Here is a 19,241-nt window from a genome sequence, read left to right as displayed (position 1 = left end):
TGCACATAGAGCCACAGCAGTAGGGAGCTGGCTTGTACATAGTGGTCTCTCGGCCACATGTGCAGCTTGTGACCAGTTGGTGGAGAGTCAGCGGCATTATCTTTGGGACTGTCCCTCGGCCCAACAGGTGTGGCTACGAGTTCTTCGGCTGATGCCTGCCCTCTGCACGGCTCGACAGTACACTTGGGGGGCAGCGGCTTGGTCCACCCTCACGGGCCCGGCACTCTAGTTTGAGCTATCTCCCACCAGCAGGATGATAGCAATGCAGGGGGGGCGACCTACACTCCAGCCTGCTACAGAGCTTACTCCACAAGAGTGGTGCAGTGAGAGAGATGAGTGTTGGGAGCTCATCAGTGGCCTGACTCTTTGGTTCATCTGGCGGGCCCGCTGTTTTCGCATCTTTGAGGCTCGCCCTGTACCACCAGCAAAGACTGTTCGTGACTTTTGGCTAGAGCTGATCCATACTCTCAGAGGACAGCTTGAGGGACTACAAGGTAGGTCAGACCGCATGCGAGAGCGCCGCGAGGCTTTCCTTGGACTCTGGCGCCCTGGGCCTTTCTTCACCATAGCCCAGGGGGTGCTCAGATGGCACTACTGTCCACCTGTGTGGCTCTTCCCTCCTCCCATTTCTTGATTTAGCCTCATTGTACATATGCTGCTTTTTTTTCACTGGGAGTCTCCCCATCATTCTTGTTGTAGCCCTCTCTTGGAGAGGTGGATGTAGCCCTACGAGCAGTTCTCATTAACTAATAGAAGGATCTTTTTCTCGGAAAAAAAAAAAGGTAGTTTTTTCTACCAAGGTGGTTGTACGGTCATTGTTGATTAGTGTGTAGTGTCCAAGGTACCTGTCATTGTACTTTGTTTTTGGTCATGGTGGATTTTTTATCATGAGAGTCTTTCCTGTTATGGTAATAGCTTTTGCCTTGATGTTTTTAATTGAATGGCAGTTTTCTATTATGGTGGTAGTGTCCAAGGTACTTTTCTACCTACCATGGTAATTTTCATTGCCTTGGTGGTTTTTTGGAGTGTCCAAAGTACTTTTTTATGGTAGTTTTTTCTATTAAAGGTACTTGTCATGGTACTTTGGGCTGTAATGGTGCTTCTCATATCTAATCCCTATGGGCCTTTTGTTCTTCATTTGTCATGCAGAAAGAAGTGACCAACTTGGAAGCATCAGCGAGTACGTGTGTGAAGCAGATCAACTTTTGTGAGAGCATGTTGGAGCAGGTGAAGGCTGGTGACGCAATGTTACTGCTTCCGACAGCTGGATAGCACTTGAGCCACTTGCAGGCTACAGTCTCTCTTCCAGGACCATGTGCTGCATGTGGTCTTGCATTTATGGCTTCCCATGTGGTTTGTGTATACACGCTAGCATGTGGTCATGCATACCATGCTTTGTGTTTTGTTGTCTGGCTTGCATCAAAGACGGTAAGTGCGCACGCCTCTTGCAAGAGTAGTATTCAAGATTCACTTGAATCAATGCTCCTGCATACAGGTTGGTTGCCGTTTCTCCCAATCTCATATAAATCCAAGAACTGTTCAGGTTTCCTTTAAGTATCTGTTGATTGCACAAGCCTGAACTTCACTGATGTGCTTGCAGGTTCTGGCCATATTCCTTGTGTGGCACTGATACAGGATGACGTGCCAAAAGTTGTGCTACAAGCTACTCCTGAAGCCCATAGTGTGGACTCCAGTGAGGGCACTCCAGTTGTGAAGGTAGACCCCCCTGTAGGCACAGCAGCACTTGAGCCACAACCCAGCAAAAGCAGTCCAAAGGGAGATGCAACGGTTGACGATGCGGAGGCAATAGCGCAAGAGGGAGTGGATGCAGTACAGCGCATGGTAGCTGGTGATGAGTGTCACCAGCGTGTGACTACTATCTATCCTTTTTGTTGATTTCTTTCTTATTATCTATTTACTTTCACTTTTTGGAAACACCCCTCGGGAAATCTAACTGCCCCGCATTGCATAGCTAGTGTGGAATTGTCCAGAGGGAGTCCAGGCCTGAGGGCAAGAGAGCACTAAGGTTGGACAAGGACTATGGTTAGCCAAGTGGGGTCATTGACTAGCCAAAGTGGAATCCTTTGCTACAGAGGCTACATTTCAGTTCTGGATGTGGCCGCAGTGTACAAAGAGGGTCGGATGACCTAGAAAGATACAATGGCAGCATCTCCTAAAATTTAGGGAACTGCTATTTTGGGACCTGAAAATGTGTTGACGTCATTACCTCCGGAATGACAAGGAGAACATTTTCTTACTCTGCCGTGAAGTCAACTGGGCGACCGGTTGAGAGATTTTTAGGCGGCAACCCTGAAACGGGAAAATGCTTATAAATGTGCCAAGTGGCACCTTCTGGTGCACTTTCCTCATGCAAGAGAAGGGGGCGCTGAATTTGAAGAGCAAAGAGGCTCATTTTCAGAATTTGTCACAGGTTAAGAGCTATGGAGTGCTTGCTAGTGCGGTGCGGTGCCAGGAGTGATGCCCTGCACGCTACGCACTGTCCTCTCTCTCCCCTTTGGCAGTATGTTATGCCCCTCTAGTGGGCTCTTCATTTGACCAATGTACAGTTGTGTGGGTTCATGTGCGATTGCCGAGGCAAGAGCCTCTTGCACAGGTACTGGATTAGCTAGCGGCTAATCCCCCCACAGGTACAGGTGAATTCGGAGAGGTTTCACGCCAGAAATCTCGTCCGATTCAAAGGGCAAGTAGCCCTACAGGTGCGGGAACTCGAGGACTTGCTATGGATGCCACCGGCACGCGAAACGGAGCCCGAAACAGTAAATTACAGCCTGTTGTGTATTTTTGCAGGTTTAGGGTTTTGGCCCTAAACGGACCCTAATACCCCCAGGAGGTTCGAGGACGCAAGGGGACCGCTGTACAGGCGATCTGGCGCATTTTCGGGGCTGAAAACAGAGAATTCAGCGTGCTGCAGATTCTCGCCAGGTCTTGCAAAGTGCACGTATGCGTCGGGAAAGTCACTCAATGCGTGGGAATACTGAGTGTGAAGGATCCTAGTACAGTTATGCTGCCGAAATCGGGCCGGAACAGTTGAAATTCAGCCAAGTTTGTGCGGGGCAGCTTGTAGGGATCCACAACGTTTATTCCCTCTTTGGAAGAATAAAGAAATACTGAAAGGGGCGCCTATGTTAGGGGCCAATCTGGTGTCGGTCTTCTCATACAGGTGCATTCCAGCATCTGTATCCCATTCCTCTCTCTTGTGTCACTATAGCGCAGGTAAAATAGACGACTAATAATGGGTGAAAGCTAAATCAAGGTTTGAAGTAAAGTCTACCGCCCTTTTTGGATTGAACAGGCCGGTTACATGGTTCCATCGACGGGATTAAATCATTTTTTCCCATAGAAGTGAGCCTTGGTCAGTTTTGGGCTTGAAGACACGGGGGATCATAGACCAGACACAGGGAATTGCAATTATGGCTGACAGACCAGATGATGTGACTGAAGAGGTTTCCTCTTCACAGGGTCAACAGACACATGAAGTGGGTGAGTCCTCAAGACCACCACAGACGGATGATGATATATTCAGGACCCAGTTGGCTACTGCTGTGGCTATGTTCACACAAGTAATGCAGAACCCGAGGTTTTTAGCCTTTCTGCAACCTCCTGTTCCGTCTCAGCAAGTTGGGTCACTGGATCATATTCAAAAGCCTGTTAAGGCTCGAGCACAGGTGCTTCATACCGCACAGTCAATGGAAACACCTGTACACTTGACGGAGAACATGCAGTCTCCACAACCTGTGCCTAAGGTGCAAGAACAGGTGGCTGAGATGCCAGTCTTTCAAGCTGTACCAGTTCAGCCCGCCACCTTTCAGCAGCCTATAGCTGGTTCTAATGGGCAGGGAAGCAACCTACAGGCTATGCAACAGGTCTTCCCACCACCTTCAGTACACCCTCGCTATTTTGGAGGTGGATTGGTATTCCAGAGAATGACTGGTCATGCACCTGGAAATCAGTTTTACACGCCAGGAACAGTGTTCGAGAGTGCTCAAACGATGATGCCTAACCCCATGTATGGTGTCATGGGCATGCTACCAGGGTTTCAGAGCACTCAGGGCCAATTTGGGATGCCACAGACAAATTTTGGTATGGCTGGAATTACAAATCAGCAGCCAAATATGGCATTTCCAGGTCAAGTTAATAGCGGCCAAGGAACACAGATGAACCCTAATAGTGTTCCCATGTTTCATTCACTTCCATATGACAATTTAACGCCGCTGGAGAGGCCAACTCCGTACAAAGAAGGTGGCAAAGGTGTGTCATTCACGACCTTTACAGGGTTTGATGACAGGAAGAAGGCTCTCTCATTCCTCCAGCAGTTTGACAAGGCCTATGCAGGGGGAAACTTTACAGAGGCTTCAAAGGTCCGCAAGGCAACCACTTTCTTGACAGGGAATGCGGGACAATGGTGGACAACTTTATTGCTTCAAGGGCAAGCTCCGTCCACATGGATTTACTTCAAGCAGATTTTTGCAGCAACATGGTTATCTGATGACTTTGAAGCAGATGTCATGACAGAATGGCACCAGCTTAATGCTGCTACTTGCAAGAATCTGGATGATTACAATCGGAAGTTTTGGAAAGCTCTACTTCCAGTAACTTCCTATAGGTTTGTGCCATTGATAGAACAGATTGAAAAATACTGTTGTGGCCTACCTAAAGGATTGAGAAAGTACTGTACGAAGACAAAAGTCACTACTTTGACGCAGGTCATCGAGGTAGCAAACACTGGCAATGGTTTGCTCAAGGGAGAAGATTGTGAATTTAACACTGGCGTCAAGGCAGAATCAGGCAAGAAAAATTCAGCCAAGAAGCACGTTCCCAATGAGGCTCCTAAAGGGACTCAGGAGTCAGCCAACGCAGGGAAAGATAAAGCTACGGCTGAATCAGAAAAAGGACCAGCAAAGAAATGGAAAAGACGTTTTCCTCGCAAGTCAGAAGAGCAAAAGAAGGTCCTAAGGATAGAGAACAAATGCTTTAGATGTGAGCAGCCTGGCCACATTGCTTACAATTGTCCTACAAAGAAAAGGCCAGCTGATTCTGATGACAAGGAAGACAAGAAAGGAAAGAAGCCCATGGCTGGTCTAGTGCCAGATATGGTGGGCGACAAGCCAAATTCAGATGCAAGTGAGCTTTGCAGAGCATGTGGAAAGGTCAGGGATCAAATAGTGCTTATCTTCTTTGATCCAGGTGCCAAAGCCAACTTTATTTCCCCAGAATTGGCTTCAAAGTTGGGAATCAGACCTGAAGAGATGGGGTATACAGCAGAGGTAGGTTTGGCATGTCCTGGCCATACAGAGGCTGTGACACCCATCATTGGAAAATTGCGCCTACATATCCAGTCCTATGCAGATGCTGAAGAATTTTACATCATGCCACTGGACGGATGTGATGTGTTGTTAGGCATTCCTTGGTTGTTTCGTGTACAGGGAATCCTGGATGCCTACAACAAAAAGATCACTGTACAGAGCAGGGGAAAGACTCACATTCTGGATGTAAAGCTTAAAGGGGAGTCTATTCCCACTGTATCAGCTTCTGCTATTACTTCTGTAATGAAAAAGCATCTTTCTGCGTACTTGGTTTTTGCACGTGAAGTGTCAGATTGTGATGAATCAAATTTATCTGTGCTAGATAAAGAAAGGTCAATGTTTTTACAACAGTATAGTGACTGCTTTTCCGATTCATTACCGTCTCAATTACCGCCAGAGAGACCCAAGGACCATGCGATAGATTTGGTGCCAGGCAGTAGCCCACCAAATAAGCCTCCGTACAGGGTTAGTGCGGCTCAGCAGAAAGAGATAATGGGCCAAGTACAGGAGTTGTTAGAAAAGGGGCTGATTGAGCCCAGTTCATCTCCATTCTGTTCTCCAGTGTTGTTGGTGCAGAAAAAGGATGGCTCATGGCGTATGTGCATAGACTACCGTGCACTGAACAAGAATACCATCAAGAATAGGCTCCCTATACCTAGAATTGATGATATTATGGACAAATTAGGAGCAGCTATGTTTAGCAGGATAGATCTAAAGAGTGGGTACCATCAGATCCGCATTAGATCAGAGGATGTGCACAAGACTGCTTTTAGAACGACGTTTGGCCTTTACGAATTTTTAGTGATGCCCTTTGGTCTCACAAATGCTCCTTCTACGTTCAATAGGATGATGGACAGAATTTTCCGTCCACACCAGCAGTTTGTTGGTACATTCTTTGATGACATGATAGTCTACTCAAAGAATGAAGAGGAGCATAGGCATCACTTGGCCATTGTGTTCAAAGAGCTACGCAGTCATAGGTTGCTCATCAATGCAAAGAAAAGTGAGTTTTTTCTGGAAGAGATTCACTTTCTGGGACACATTGTCTCAAAGGATGGTGTCAGAATGGATCCTGCAAAAGTTGAAGCGATCAAGTCATGGCCAAATTTGAAGACGGTGCATGATGTCCGAAGCTTCTTGGGACTATGCTCCTATTACAGAAGGTTTATCCGAAATTTCGCTGAGATTGCTTCACCTTTACATGCTCTTCAAAAGAAGACAGTCACCTTTAGATGGACACAAAAAGAGATTTCAGCTTTTAATCTCTTAAAGGAAAAGATGACTTCGGATCCAGTCATTGTGTTGCCAGATCTTAGGAAGTCATTTGTGGTCCAGTGTGATGCCTGCGGTAGTAGCATTGGTGCAGTGCTAATGCAAGATGGCAGGGTAGTAGCCTATGAGAGCAGAATTTTGCAAGGGCCAGAGATGACCATGCAGGTCTATGAGAAAGAGTTACTGGCTGTGATTCATGCGCTCTTAAGTTGGAAACACTACCTGCTAGGTGTAGATTTCGTTGTCCAAACGGACCATCAGACCTTGCGATACTTCTTGACACAGACAAAGTTATCTGAGAAGCATATGCGATGGGCAAATATCTTGTCCATGTTCCATTTTCAGATTGTACATGTGGAAGGCAAGAAGAACGTTGTGGCTGATGCCTTGTCAAGGAAGCCACAAATTTCAGTTGTGTCAATTCCTTATCATCATGAACTTGATGATATGAGAGAACAGTATGCAAATGATGAAGATTTTGCAAGGGTCTTCGAGCAGCTAATGGATGGACAACGTCATGAACACTATCTTCTTAAAGACGGGTTCATGATGATGCATGGCAGATTGTGTGTCACAAAGCCATTGCGACGCAAAGTTATGAAAGAGAGTCATGTCCCACCGTATGCAGGGCATCGTGGTATCGATGCTACAGTTAAAGCGGTTGAGACATTCTTCTACTGGCCTACATTGAGAAGAGATGTGGATGCCTTTGTGCGAGAATGCCTAATATGCCAAAAGGTCAAGTTTGACAGGCAAAAGGCACCAGGGTTATTGCAACCACTACCTATTCCAGATAAACCATGGGAAAGTATTGCTATGGATTTTATCTTTGATCTTCCGAGAACGCAGACAGGAAACGATGGTATTTGGACCATTATTTGCAGATTCAGCAAACAGACTCATTTTATTCCTGTCAGGAAGAAGATAAAGCCAGATCAGATGGCACGCTTGTTTATGAGCAATATTTTCAAGTATCATGGCATGCCACAGTCGATTGTTAGCGACCGTGATCCACGCATGACAAGTTTGTTCTGGAGAGGCTTGTTTGAGAATATGGGCACCACGCTCAAATTCTCTTCGTCATTTCATCCTCAAACAGATGGGCAGTCAGAAGAGGCAAATTCTACTGTCCTAGATCTGCTGAAGTGCTATGTGTCAGAGCATAAAGGAAAGTGGGAGCAGTATTTGCCATTGGTGGAGTATGCATACAATAATACAGTGCATTCATCAACTGGCAAGGCACCCTTTGAGATAGTTGAAGGTGGCAAGAAAGTTCCTCCCATACTGCATACAAAGGACAAGATATTTGAAGCAGATAAGTATGTTCACGACATGGATGAAATGTACAAGAAGGTCAAAGTGGCCTTAGAAAGGACTCAGGCAAAGCAAAAGAAAGCAGCTGATCGTCACCGTCGTGAAGTGGTGTATTCACTTGGTGATTGGGTGCTTTTACGCTTTGAAAAGGCAAGGTTAAAGAAGATGAAGGGCAAGGAGAGACTGTTTCCAAAGCTCAACATGCGTTACTATGGGCCTTTTCAAGTATGCGACATAATCAGTGATGTTGCATATAGGCTGAAATTGCCTGACAGTTCGAAGATTCACAATGCGTTTCATGTGAGTCTTCTCAGACCCTATGTGGGTGATGTGCCAGAAGATATGACAGCTGAAGATCAGCCGGAAGTCGAGGAACTTGACGAGATCTTGGTCCCCGAACAGATTTTGGCACACAAAGAAAGGAAAGTGAAAGGCAAGGTTGCTAGGAGTTACTTGGTAAAGTTCAGAAACTATCCACCAATGGATGCTAAGTGGATGGAAGAAGGTGAACTTGCAGAGTCACCAACTGTGTTATCACTTTACCTTGAAGCCTTCGATTTGCAACCTACCTTGACCCCTTGAGTTTCAAAGCTACATGGATTGTCAGTGTGACAATGGCTTCTGAAACAAATGATGTACATGGTATTTAAAGTGAGCTCAAATCAAATACCTGTTACATGAATGTTAGAGCTGTACAGATTGTCAGTTTGGCAATTGCTCTTATGGAATGTCCAAAAGTTTGGTTAGTGCTATAGAAGTGAGTATTTCTTGTCAGTTTATCAAGGATACAGTGATTGCTTCTATTAAAGAGTACATGTGTAACTGCATTCTTAAACTGTCGGTTTGGGTATGCTCGAAAGTGTTACGGGATCCAACGTGTACTATAAGACAGTGGCAAAATGTGCAGCTACCATTTTGTCATTGGAAAGTTAGTGACTCAAAGCAATGACAGAGTGTGAAGCTACCACTATGTCATTGGGACAGGGTTCACACGCAGGCAATACATGAGTCGACGACGTGTTGAATACACGAGGGTTGACAATGAGCATGTATGTGTCGTACATGTGTCGATAGGTGTTGAATACATCAGTGTTGACTACGAGCATGAACGACATAGATGCAAACGAGGACGTTTGAGATTTCAAGAGGGGGGTATCTCACCAGCATGTGACTACTATCTATCCTTTTTGTTGATTTCTTTCTTATTATCTATTTACTTTCACTTTTTGGAAACACCCCTCGGGGAAATCTAACTGCCCTGCATTGCATAGCTAGTGTGGAATTGTCCAGAGGGAGTCCAGGCCTGAGGGCAAGAGAGCACTAAGGTTGGACAAGGACTATGGTTAGCCAAGTGGGGTCATTGACTAGCCAAAGTGGAATCCTTTGCTACAGAGGCTACATTTCAGTTCTGGATGTGGCCGCAGTGTACAAAGAGGGACGGATGACCTAGAAAGATACAATGGCAGCATCTCCTAAAATTTAGGGAACTGCTATTTTGGGACCTGAAAATGTGTTGACGTCATTACCTCCGGAATGACAAGGAGAAAATTTTCTTACTCTGCCGTGAAGTCAACTGGGCGACCGGTTGGGAGATTTTTAGGCGGCAAACCTGAAACGGGAAAATGCTTATAAATGTGCCAAGTGGCACCTTCTGGTGCACTTTCTTCATGCAAGAGAAGGGGGCGCTGAATTTGAAGAGCAAAGAGGCTCATTTTCAGAATTTGTCACAGGTTAAGAGCTATGGAGTGCTTGCTTTCCCTCTTATGCACAGTGCGGTGCCAGGAGTGATGCCCCGCACGCTACGCACTGCCCTCTCTCTCCCCTTTGGCAGTACGTTATGTCCCTCTAGTGGGCTCTTCATTTGACCAATGTACAGTTGTGTGGGTTCATGCGCGATTGCCGAGGCAAGAGCCTCTTGCAAAGGTACTGGATTAGCTAGCCGCTAATCCCCCCGCAGGTACAGGTGAATTCGGAGAGGTTTCATGCCAGAAATCTCGTCCGATTCAAAGGGCAAGTAGCCCTACAGGTGCGGGAACTCGAGGACTTGCTACGGATGCGACCGGCACGTGAAACGGAGCCCGAAACAGTAAATTACAGCCTGCTGTGTATTTTTGCAGGTTTAGGGTTTTGGCCCTAAACGGACCCTAATACCCCCAGGAGGTTCGGGGACGCAAGGGGACCGCTGTACAGGCGATCTGGCGCATTTTCGGGGCTGAAAACAGAGAATTCAGCGTGCTGCAGATTCTCGCCAGGTCTTGCAAAGTGCCCGTATGCGTCGGGAAAGTCACTCAATGCGTGGGAATACTGACTGTGAAGGGTCCTAGTACAGTTATGCTGCCGAAATCGGGCCGGAATAGTTGAAATTCAGCCAAGTTTGTGCGGGGCAGCTTGTAGGGATCCACAACGTTTATTCCCTCTTTGGAAGAATAAAGAAATACCGAAAGGGGCGCCTATGTTAGGGGCCAATCTGGTGTCGGTCTTCTCATACAGGTGCATTCTAGCATCTGTATCCCATTCCCCTCTCTTGTGTCACTATAGCGCAGGTAAAATAGACGACTAATAATGGGTGAAAGCTAAATCAAGGTTTGAAGTAAAGTCTACCGCCCTTTTTGGATTGAACAGGCCGGTTACAATGAGAATCCAGATTCTCCCATCTTTCTGAGTGACATGGTGAAGGTGTCAAAGAAGCGCAAGAAAAACGGTGATGGTAAGTGGTAATGGTATTGGATTTGTCAACTTCTATGCAATGTCTGCATGGGGCTGATGTGTTGCTTTATGACATAGGTAGAACTTCCAAAAAGAATAAACCTTCGCAGTCCACAAGTTCAAAGCAGCATGCAGATGGAGATATCGGAGAGAGGGAAGCACCCAGATTACCTCCTGTCGTGAAGAAGACTCCCAGAAAGAGTACTCCCCTCCGCAATTCTTCTAATGTTTCCCACCCCCCCAAGCCTCGAGTTTGCAAGAAATTGTGACTCTTCAATTGTAATACAATTCTTGATTTTGAATGCAAAAGAAACTTTTTTGTCCGCCTCTATGTTTTGGTCGCTTTTATGTTTCATAAGAGCAATGCCTATGTTTTTGTCGCTTTTATGTCAAATATTGCCTCGTGTTTATTTTTCAATGTTGAATGCTGTCTTTTACAAAGCGTCCAAAGGAAAAGGGGACCCTCAGGCTGCCTGTAGAGGAAATCATCATCAGAGATCCCCCAAAGTACATTCCCCCGGCTATCTTCTCCTTGCCATATGATGATCCAACCCGACCAGCCCTCATATTAGATCTTAATGGTATACTTTGTCTTACATGTACACCTGATAAGTATGACCCTTCGTCTGTCCCCAATATTGAGGCTACCTCATTTGTCAAGCATGAGGAGGCAATTGGCAGGTACCTGTTTGTTCCAAAAGATGCACAGGATTTTACTGCATGGGCTGTGACATGGGCAAATGTCTACATATGGAGCAGTGTAATGCTCAACAAAGTGGGCTCAAGAATTCGAAGATGTTTTCCCCATGTTCACAGCTATATTAGTGGATGCGCTGGACAACGGTTATGTGATGTGGGCATTTACTGTTTTGGTGGTGGAAGACCAACATTTTTCAAGGTATTGCAGAATTTTTTAGCGAAGTTGCAGCAGTATGATACCTGCAATGTCCTTTTAATTGACAACAGTTCCTATAAATGTCATTATAATCCCTATGGTACTTACATCATAGTGCCTGGTATTGAGCACCGCTCCAGCCAATACTTGTCAAAAGATCTAAAGGCCTGGCTAGAAGGGTGGCACCATGCTATAGATCGCCGTGCCTTGGCGGACACATTCAACAAATCAAAACCTACTGATGACGAAAAGTACATATTCACAGCAATTGCAAAAGGGTTTGAAAAGACATCATATGATGCGTACTTATGTGGGCCGCAGCTCATGCCCATAGAGTGCAAGCGATGATGACATCTCTTGCTTTTTTTAGGATAAAAAATCCTTTCTGTACCTTTTGTAACTAAACTAAACCCGTGCCAGAACCTTGTATATTTAGACCTTGTATATTTATATGCTACTTTCCATGTGGAAACCAATTTTTTGGCTTCATTTTGATGGCCATTGTAACTCATGTAATGACTTGATGTCAAATTGATGAAGATGTAATATATTCCAACTGGTTGGATGCGTTGTCTTTGTGTCCCAACATTGAAGTGTTATTTTTCTGATTCAAGTAGTTTAAAACTGTTTAAGTGTCCTAGCATTGAAGTGTTATTTTTCTGATTCTGTTTACTGTTTCCCAGTTTAGGATAGTTACAATGTAAGGTACTTTGGGTTGGCATTCAAAAACTTAACAGATTGTTATGTACAGAAACCACCTGAGGACTACCTATAAGGTACTTTGGGTTGGCATACAAAAACTTTTACAAGTCCTTGTTTCCTACATAGTTTAAGACAGTTTCCACCTGTGAACTACCTGTAAGGTACTTTGGGTTGGCAGACCTGTAAAGTACCTATAAGGTACTTTGGGATGGCATACAAATTTTTTTACAAGTGCTTGTTACCTACATATCTTAACATACAAAAACCACTTGAAGACTACCTTAAAGGTACTTTGGGCCGGTAGCCAATACTTTTAGAAGTGCTTATTTCCTATATATTTTAACAAAAGTGCTTGTAAACTACTTGTAAGGTATTTTAGGTTGGCAGACTAGTACTTTGTGTTCCAGAATTGAAATGCTATTTTTGTTACTCAAGTAGACAAAAACGTTTACAAGGGCTTGTTTGGACTGGCCTGCAAGAGGTTTTGAAACCTACGATAGGCTCCTACAAAAACCACCTATGGAATAGCTGCATGGTACTTTGAAGCTAATTACTGGTACTTCTACAAGTTACTTGGGCAGCTATATCACTATTGGCATACTGTTGTACACATTTTCGTATACCTCTACAACGAGTTTGAACTTATGTGGCTCTCCTTCTAAGGGTTCCAAGGGTATCTTAATCGATCTAACCAAGTGTGATGCCAGAAGCACTTTTGGTTGACTAGCAGGTATGTAATAGATATGCTCGGCGCCTTCGTAATAGGACCCCTCAACCAAATAGCTCCCTACAAAAAGTATATTTCCCAGGAATCACTCAAGGCTCTTGTTGTTTTGTATTTCTCTTGTGAGCACCTCAAAAGGTAGAAGTCAGCTCCATCTTCCTTGGCATTGGTGGCAAAGGTATCACTGATGCATAGAGCATCACTAATTGTGTCATGGTGCCCACCATACATCGGCAGATCCGATCCTTCGTCATCACTGAAATATTCACTTTCTGCATTGTCACCATCCAATGCCTCAAGGGTTAGATACTCCCAGTTCTCAACATGTGTGTTGTTCAAGCATCGCCGCCAACGCTGGGACATACAAAATTCACAAAAACAAGAGAGAAGTATGCAACGGAGTGCACTCTGTCACTCTTGGAGTATCCATTGACACAGTGTATTGATCGTAAGCCTTCAACTCGCTTGCAATTCCACTTCTTCTCCCTTGGCACCTCAGTTGCTTGGACCTCCTAAAAAATCCGATTCACCCCTGTGTGACCACTTTCATCATTAAATTTATGCTTCAAGAAGCCAACAACATCCTTGGCACACTTCATGTGTCATGCATCAACCTTTAACTACTTATGTGTTAAAGCCCTCTTAACAACTGCCCCTGCCCCATCATGCTCCCCTTTGTCGTGGCCCGAGGCAAAGAAACTCCACAGCATTTCAATGCCAGTCAAACCGTAGTACCTAAAACAATGACCCACTTTCAATGCTGAGCAGAAACAAACTTCTGGAAACTTTTCATCAGAGGTGGAATAAAACCTCGCGTACCTTGACACGAAGAAGAACAGTCTAGATGACTTGAATTGAGCAGCACATCCATCTGACCACACCCGGTGCCGCTTCAAAAAGTTGAATCCCTGATTTTGAAGCCAAACACTATGCAATTGCAAGCAATGTTGCACAAAAGAGTGTGTCATGATCTTTGTCATCAGAAATGTAAAAATGTGTATATTTTAACACCTGGTCTTTCTCGTCTCGAATGTATGTAATGTGCACCAAGATGGTGACTTGTGAAGAGTACCAATGCATTGACTGGATTTCATTTTGCTCCTTAAATGAGTAATTTTCTGCAAAGTCAATAACAGAGACCACTACATCTCTAGGAAACCTATGACTGCAATCTTTGAACTGCTGAGACTGCCACCGGGCAATAAAATTGTGTCGGATGTAAGTGGTCAGATGCTTTTGAAGAAAAGTTGTGAAATCCTTGCATCCCATTCCCTTCACCAGAAGATCCTTGCGCTTCTTGCCTTGAGAATGGGTTGAGGCAACATCTTCAAACACCTTAACAGAAATTTGGTTTGCACTTTCGTTTGGACAAAGCATCAATCTCTTCCACCCACATTGAGGACATTCTCCCTTCAAGCAAGGCAACTTATGATGCGGAGTCCATTTGGTTTTGCACATAACACACTTTCAGTCAATGTGCTTACGCTAGTGTATGTGTACGTGGTAGCTTCACACTTACTTGGAGCCTCTTTTGGCAAGCATATAGCACACATGCAGTCACACCCGTCGCCATGCATGCCTGTCTTACTGTGTCTCATGTGGTTGAATGCTTCCTTGAAATATATCATCTGAATATGAGCAATACAGCAGCACATGTAACGATCCTTCAATTTACGAACAAACCAAGGTTTCAATCCCTCAAAATATCTGAGTGAGATCTTGATGTGTGGATATTGCATTGGAACTTCCTGTAAAGCTAACCCTGTGCAAGAAAAAATAAAACCCATCAGAGGCTCAGACTTTTTTCAAAGTAAAAGCTCTGTGAGGTATTCAATGATTTTTTTCTACCTCCAAAGTACCTAAAGCACCTCTTTACTGTCATGGTACTTTCATGACTACCTTTGAAAAGAACTCTATGGTACTTTCAAGACTACCTTTGCGAGGTATTCTAAACTTTTTCAAAGATCCAGAGTACCTAAAGAGCCTCTTTACTGTCAAGAACTTCCATGACTACCTTTGAAAGGAACTCTATGAACTTTTTCTACCTCCAAAGTACCTAGAGAACCCATTTAAACTCACATGGTACTTTCAAGACTACCTTTGCGACGTATTCTAAACTATTTCAAAAATCCAGAGTACCTAAAGAGCCTATATACTATCATGATACTTCCATGACTACCTTTGAAAGGAACTCTATGACTTTTCTCTGCCTCCAAAGTTCCTAGAGAACCTCTTCACTCTCATGGTAAATAACTACCTTTGAAAAGAACTCGATGGTACTTTCAAGACTACCTTTGCGAGGTATTCTAGAATCTTTCAAAGGTCCAGAGTACCTAAAGAGCCTCTTTACTGTCACGGTACTTCCATGACTACCTTTAAAAGGAACTCTATGAACTTTTTCTACCTCCAAAGTACCTAGAGAACCCATTTAGACTCACATGGTACTCTCAAGACTACCTTTGCGAGGTATTCTAGACTATTTCAAAGATCCAGAGTACCTAAAGAGCCTTTTGTACTATCATGGTACTTCCATGACTACCTTTGAAAGGAACTCTATGACTTTTTTCTACATCCAAAGTTCATACCTGTGAAACTTTAGGAGCATACCTGTGAATCATCAAGCAAATGTATTGGATACTTTATGTAAGATTTTCTGCCCAATCGTTTTCGACACACATCTTTTTTGTTTAAGGACACTCTTGTCTCTGTCTGCCAAAAGGAAAAAACAAGGTCTTTTGTCGTCTGTGTGATGGTGGAACTTTGAGGTAGTTGACGACTACATAATTGCAAAGGAAATGCACCAGCCTTAGCCTACTTTAACTGCGAATTGGTTGCTGCAAAGTTTCGCCGATGCAATCCAATAAATCTGGCCATCTTGGAGTTGCTAATAGACCTTGATGGATCTCCTTCACTATTCACCAACATCATGCAGACAGCTCTTTTAATCTTCGCTCCTCTTCAGACATGGATGCTTTGACTTTAGTAATTGTGTCTCGAATATTGGATAGTGTTGACCTCTCACATGCATGATGCAAACGTCTAAAAGCTGGTAGTCCTAGAAGACATTGAAAGGCGGTTTTCTTAGCATCGCAAGTCATGCCTTTTGTTGCTTCCTACCAACATTTTGAGACTTTCATGCAAACCTGATTCACATCTTCTGTTGACCTTGAACCTAATGCATCACTTTCTCGTTGTCTCGTACGGCTCTCTCTTTTCATCATTGACGCAATATTCTCGCATCCGATGGTTACCTTCATGGCGAATTGTGACTGAGTCATCCCTGTGGTAATTGTGAGTCATGTCGTCATGAAGTGGATTGTATTGTGCATGCTGCTGAAAGTACTCAGAGCGCTGCAGTGTACTTGGAGGTGGCTCATCGTGCACAATCCTCTCTTCCAAACGTCTGACACCACAAGCAATGGCCGGCCATCCAACATGGCAAATTGTGTGGAGGTTGTTGCTGGTGCGGAACGTGCTCTCCCAAACTGCTCAAATCGACATTCCACAAAAGGTGACAATCGAGTGGAGGCTGCTGCTCGGACAGAACCTGTTGGCCAATCTCCTGCTGCAACATCTCCATCCCGATCTCCTGGACCATAGTCTCCACACCTTATGACAATTCTCCACAAGGTCCCTCTACAAGTTCCAACTGCAATTTTCCTTCTTCTTGCAAGGTAGAGAGAGAGAGAGAGAGAGAGAGAGAGAGAGAGAGAGAGAGAGAGAGAGAGAGAGGGTGGGGGCGGCTTGTAGCCTGCTGAAGGGGTGGGTAGAGAGTCTTGCATTCGACTAAATCAAGAACCGTTAAAGTGGTTGGCACCACGCCTTTAGAAATATTGAATATTTATCTTTTGGCTTTTGAAAACTGCCAACAAGACACCATCCAAAAGTGCCTCACAAGAGGTGTCAAGGATACTACTTTTTGCACCACCAACCCATGCTTTCACCCCTCAATGGATTCTATGTAATTTGATTTGAATGTGATGTGAATGTTCAGTGAATGTCATCTTTGTGCAAGTACTGGATTTGTGTCATCTAGTGCGTCGATACTTAGAGTCAGTGTCTACTGAATTGGTTTATGGCTTATGTCTGATTTTGCAGGTATAATCGAGGACGATTACAATTCTTTCAAGAGGGGGGTATGTCACAAACTCATGACGTGGCAGACACAGTACGGAACCCCACATCTCACACTGACTGGTGGCTGACGTAGCAGGCCGTGCGAACAGCTCCGTGAAATGCACTGACAGTTACTGACATGGCAGTGTATAGATTTCCGTGTTTTTTGCTGACAGCTTTTGGGCCAGAAGCTTTTGAGTTTGAAGCTTTTCATGTACTTGCTTTTGAGTTGCCTATAAATATGTACTCAAGAGTACACGCTCTCTCAGATTTTGCTATAGAGCACTGAGCAGAGAGGACCCTCGGATAATATAAAAATAAATACCGAAAGGCATGCCAAATTTTGGGGCCAATACCTCTGGGAACGGAACTTCGCTAGTCCGTGTCGGCTCAAGTGAATTGTGATTAAGTTTGTGAAGTGTTTTTAAGTAATTCTCTCGTGTGTCGTACCAGATTCTCAACTTGGGGTGTCCAAGTCTATTACATCCCTTTTCTCCCATGGCTTGCCATCACTACTACCCTCCATAGCCACGAAAACCCAAGATTGCCTTCTTTGAATGGCTCGTCCTAGATATCGGACTCTCTGCCGACGTGGCAGGGAGGTTCGTCCACCGGCAACCGGCCCCTTTTAAAAAGGATTAAACCCCCCCCCCCAACCCCCCCACCCCTTGGTTTAAACCACATATCCGTTTGAACACGGGCTGGGAATAAACCATGGTGGCTATGCTAGTGGTTGAGCATCACGCCTCTCACCGCGGGTGCCCGAGTTCAAACCTCGCTGGTGTTCAATCACCTTTTTGGATTGAGCACCAGGCCTTTTGTGCAAACCAAGGCGCTTGGGAAGAAAACTAAGTGTCGAAATTGACCTGTTGAACCGGCCCAACAAGTCAACCCGCATGCCACTTGGACGACTCTCAAGGGTGCAACATCCTTGAGAGTCCGATATCTAGAGAGAGCCTCTTTAAATATGCATTACATATTTTTATTTATTTTATTTTTACTTGTTTTTCCTAAAACCCTTGAAAAGGTGCAAGTGGATTGTAACAAACTTGGACACCCCAAGTCTGGATTCTGTCGCATCACAGCACGGCCAATTTCTCTTCTACTGAGAAATACGATCCTTCTTGCGACATTTATGGATTCCGAAAAGAATTGTTGGGTTTCCAAGCCCGTGGGAACACCGCCTAGAGCATGCAGATGAAGCTTCAGTTACTTTTTAGTTTGCATGGCAAGTATTGCTATATATTGTAAGTTTTGTTTTACAAAAATATACAATCAATCAAGCATAGCGTTATTTTGCAGTATCGACTCTCTCTCTCTCTCTCTCTCTCTCTCTCTCTCTCTCTCTCTCTCTCTCTCGCCATGGTTGCACGCCATCACCCACCATAGCCTAGCCACTCAACAAGAATCAATCGACCTCTTCTGCCACCGTTGAGGCAGGAGGAGACAATACGGAAAATTCAAACGACTTAGCAGAGACTGAGTATGGGCCACCCCGGCCCACACAATATGAACTCATGGAGATGCAACGTCGATAGCAGGTTGACGAGTGCAAAAAGCAGATGCTTCAGTTTGCTAAGGATCCCCAGTATGCAAAATTTTGACCCAACAGTCGACGGCTGAAGTCCCAATGGCAGAAAGCCACAGAGCCACCAATCAACCCGCAATCAAGAAGCCTCCTACTCCGAGGACGTTCACTGAAGAACAACTCCATGATGTGGTCCAAATCCAAATCACTCAGCTTCTGGTCACAAAGCCATCGAAGAAGCGCAAGAAGGGGACTGACTACCCCGGTTACTTGGGCCGTCAATCTTCTTTTGCATCTACATGAAAACAAAAGAAGCATGTGTGTTTTGAAGGACTACCTAGTTCGTATTCCTCTTCTTTCGACAGTTTCTTCTAGCTCTTCCTCTTCCGACACGAGCGAGGAGGACAGAAAGAGCAAGAAGCGAAGCAAAAAGCAAAGCTTTGGAAAGAACAAGAAAAAGGCAAAAAAGAAGAGATTCCGACCAGTTTCTGATAGTTCTATGGAGGAGCCATCCTCTGACAGTTCGGACTCAGATGACCATATGTTTTATGCAAAGAAGAAACACTTTTACAGAGCCAACCAGTATGATTTTCTCGAAAATAAGAACAAGAAGACAAAGGAATTTAAAGAGGGTGGACAGTCAATAAAATTTAAATCCTT

At 44.6% G+C, this 19,241-nt stretch overlaps 1 pseudogene; it reads left to right on the top strand.

The window, feature by feature from the left end:
* Positions 1-1,143: 1,143 nt before the first annotated feature.
* LOC147449943 (uncharacterized) lies at positions 1,144-16,537 on the top strand (annotated as a pseudogene).
* The last annotated feature ends 2,704 nt before the right edge of the window (positions 16,538-19,241 follow it).

The sequence above is a fragment of the Adiantum capillus-veneris genome, chromosome 10, assembly GCF_014529385.1.
Source record: "Adiantum capillus-veneris isolate H3 chromosome 10, ASM1452938v2, whole genome shotgun sequence".
Lineage (NCBI taxonomy): Eukaryota > Viridiplantae > Streptophyta > Polypodiopsida > Polypodiales > Pteridaceae > Adiantum > Adiantum capillus-veneris.
The sequence above is the reverse complement of the archived record's forward strand: the minus strand, read 5'-3'. Positions and strand labels throughout refer to the sequence as shown.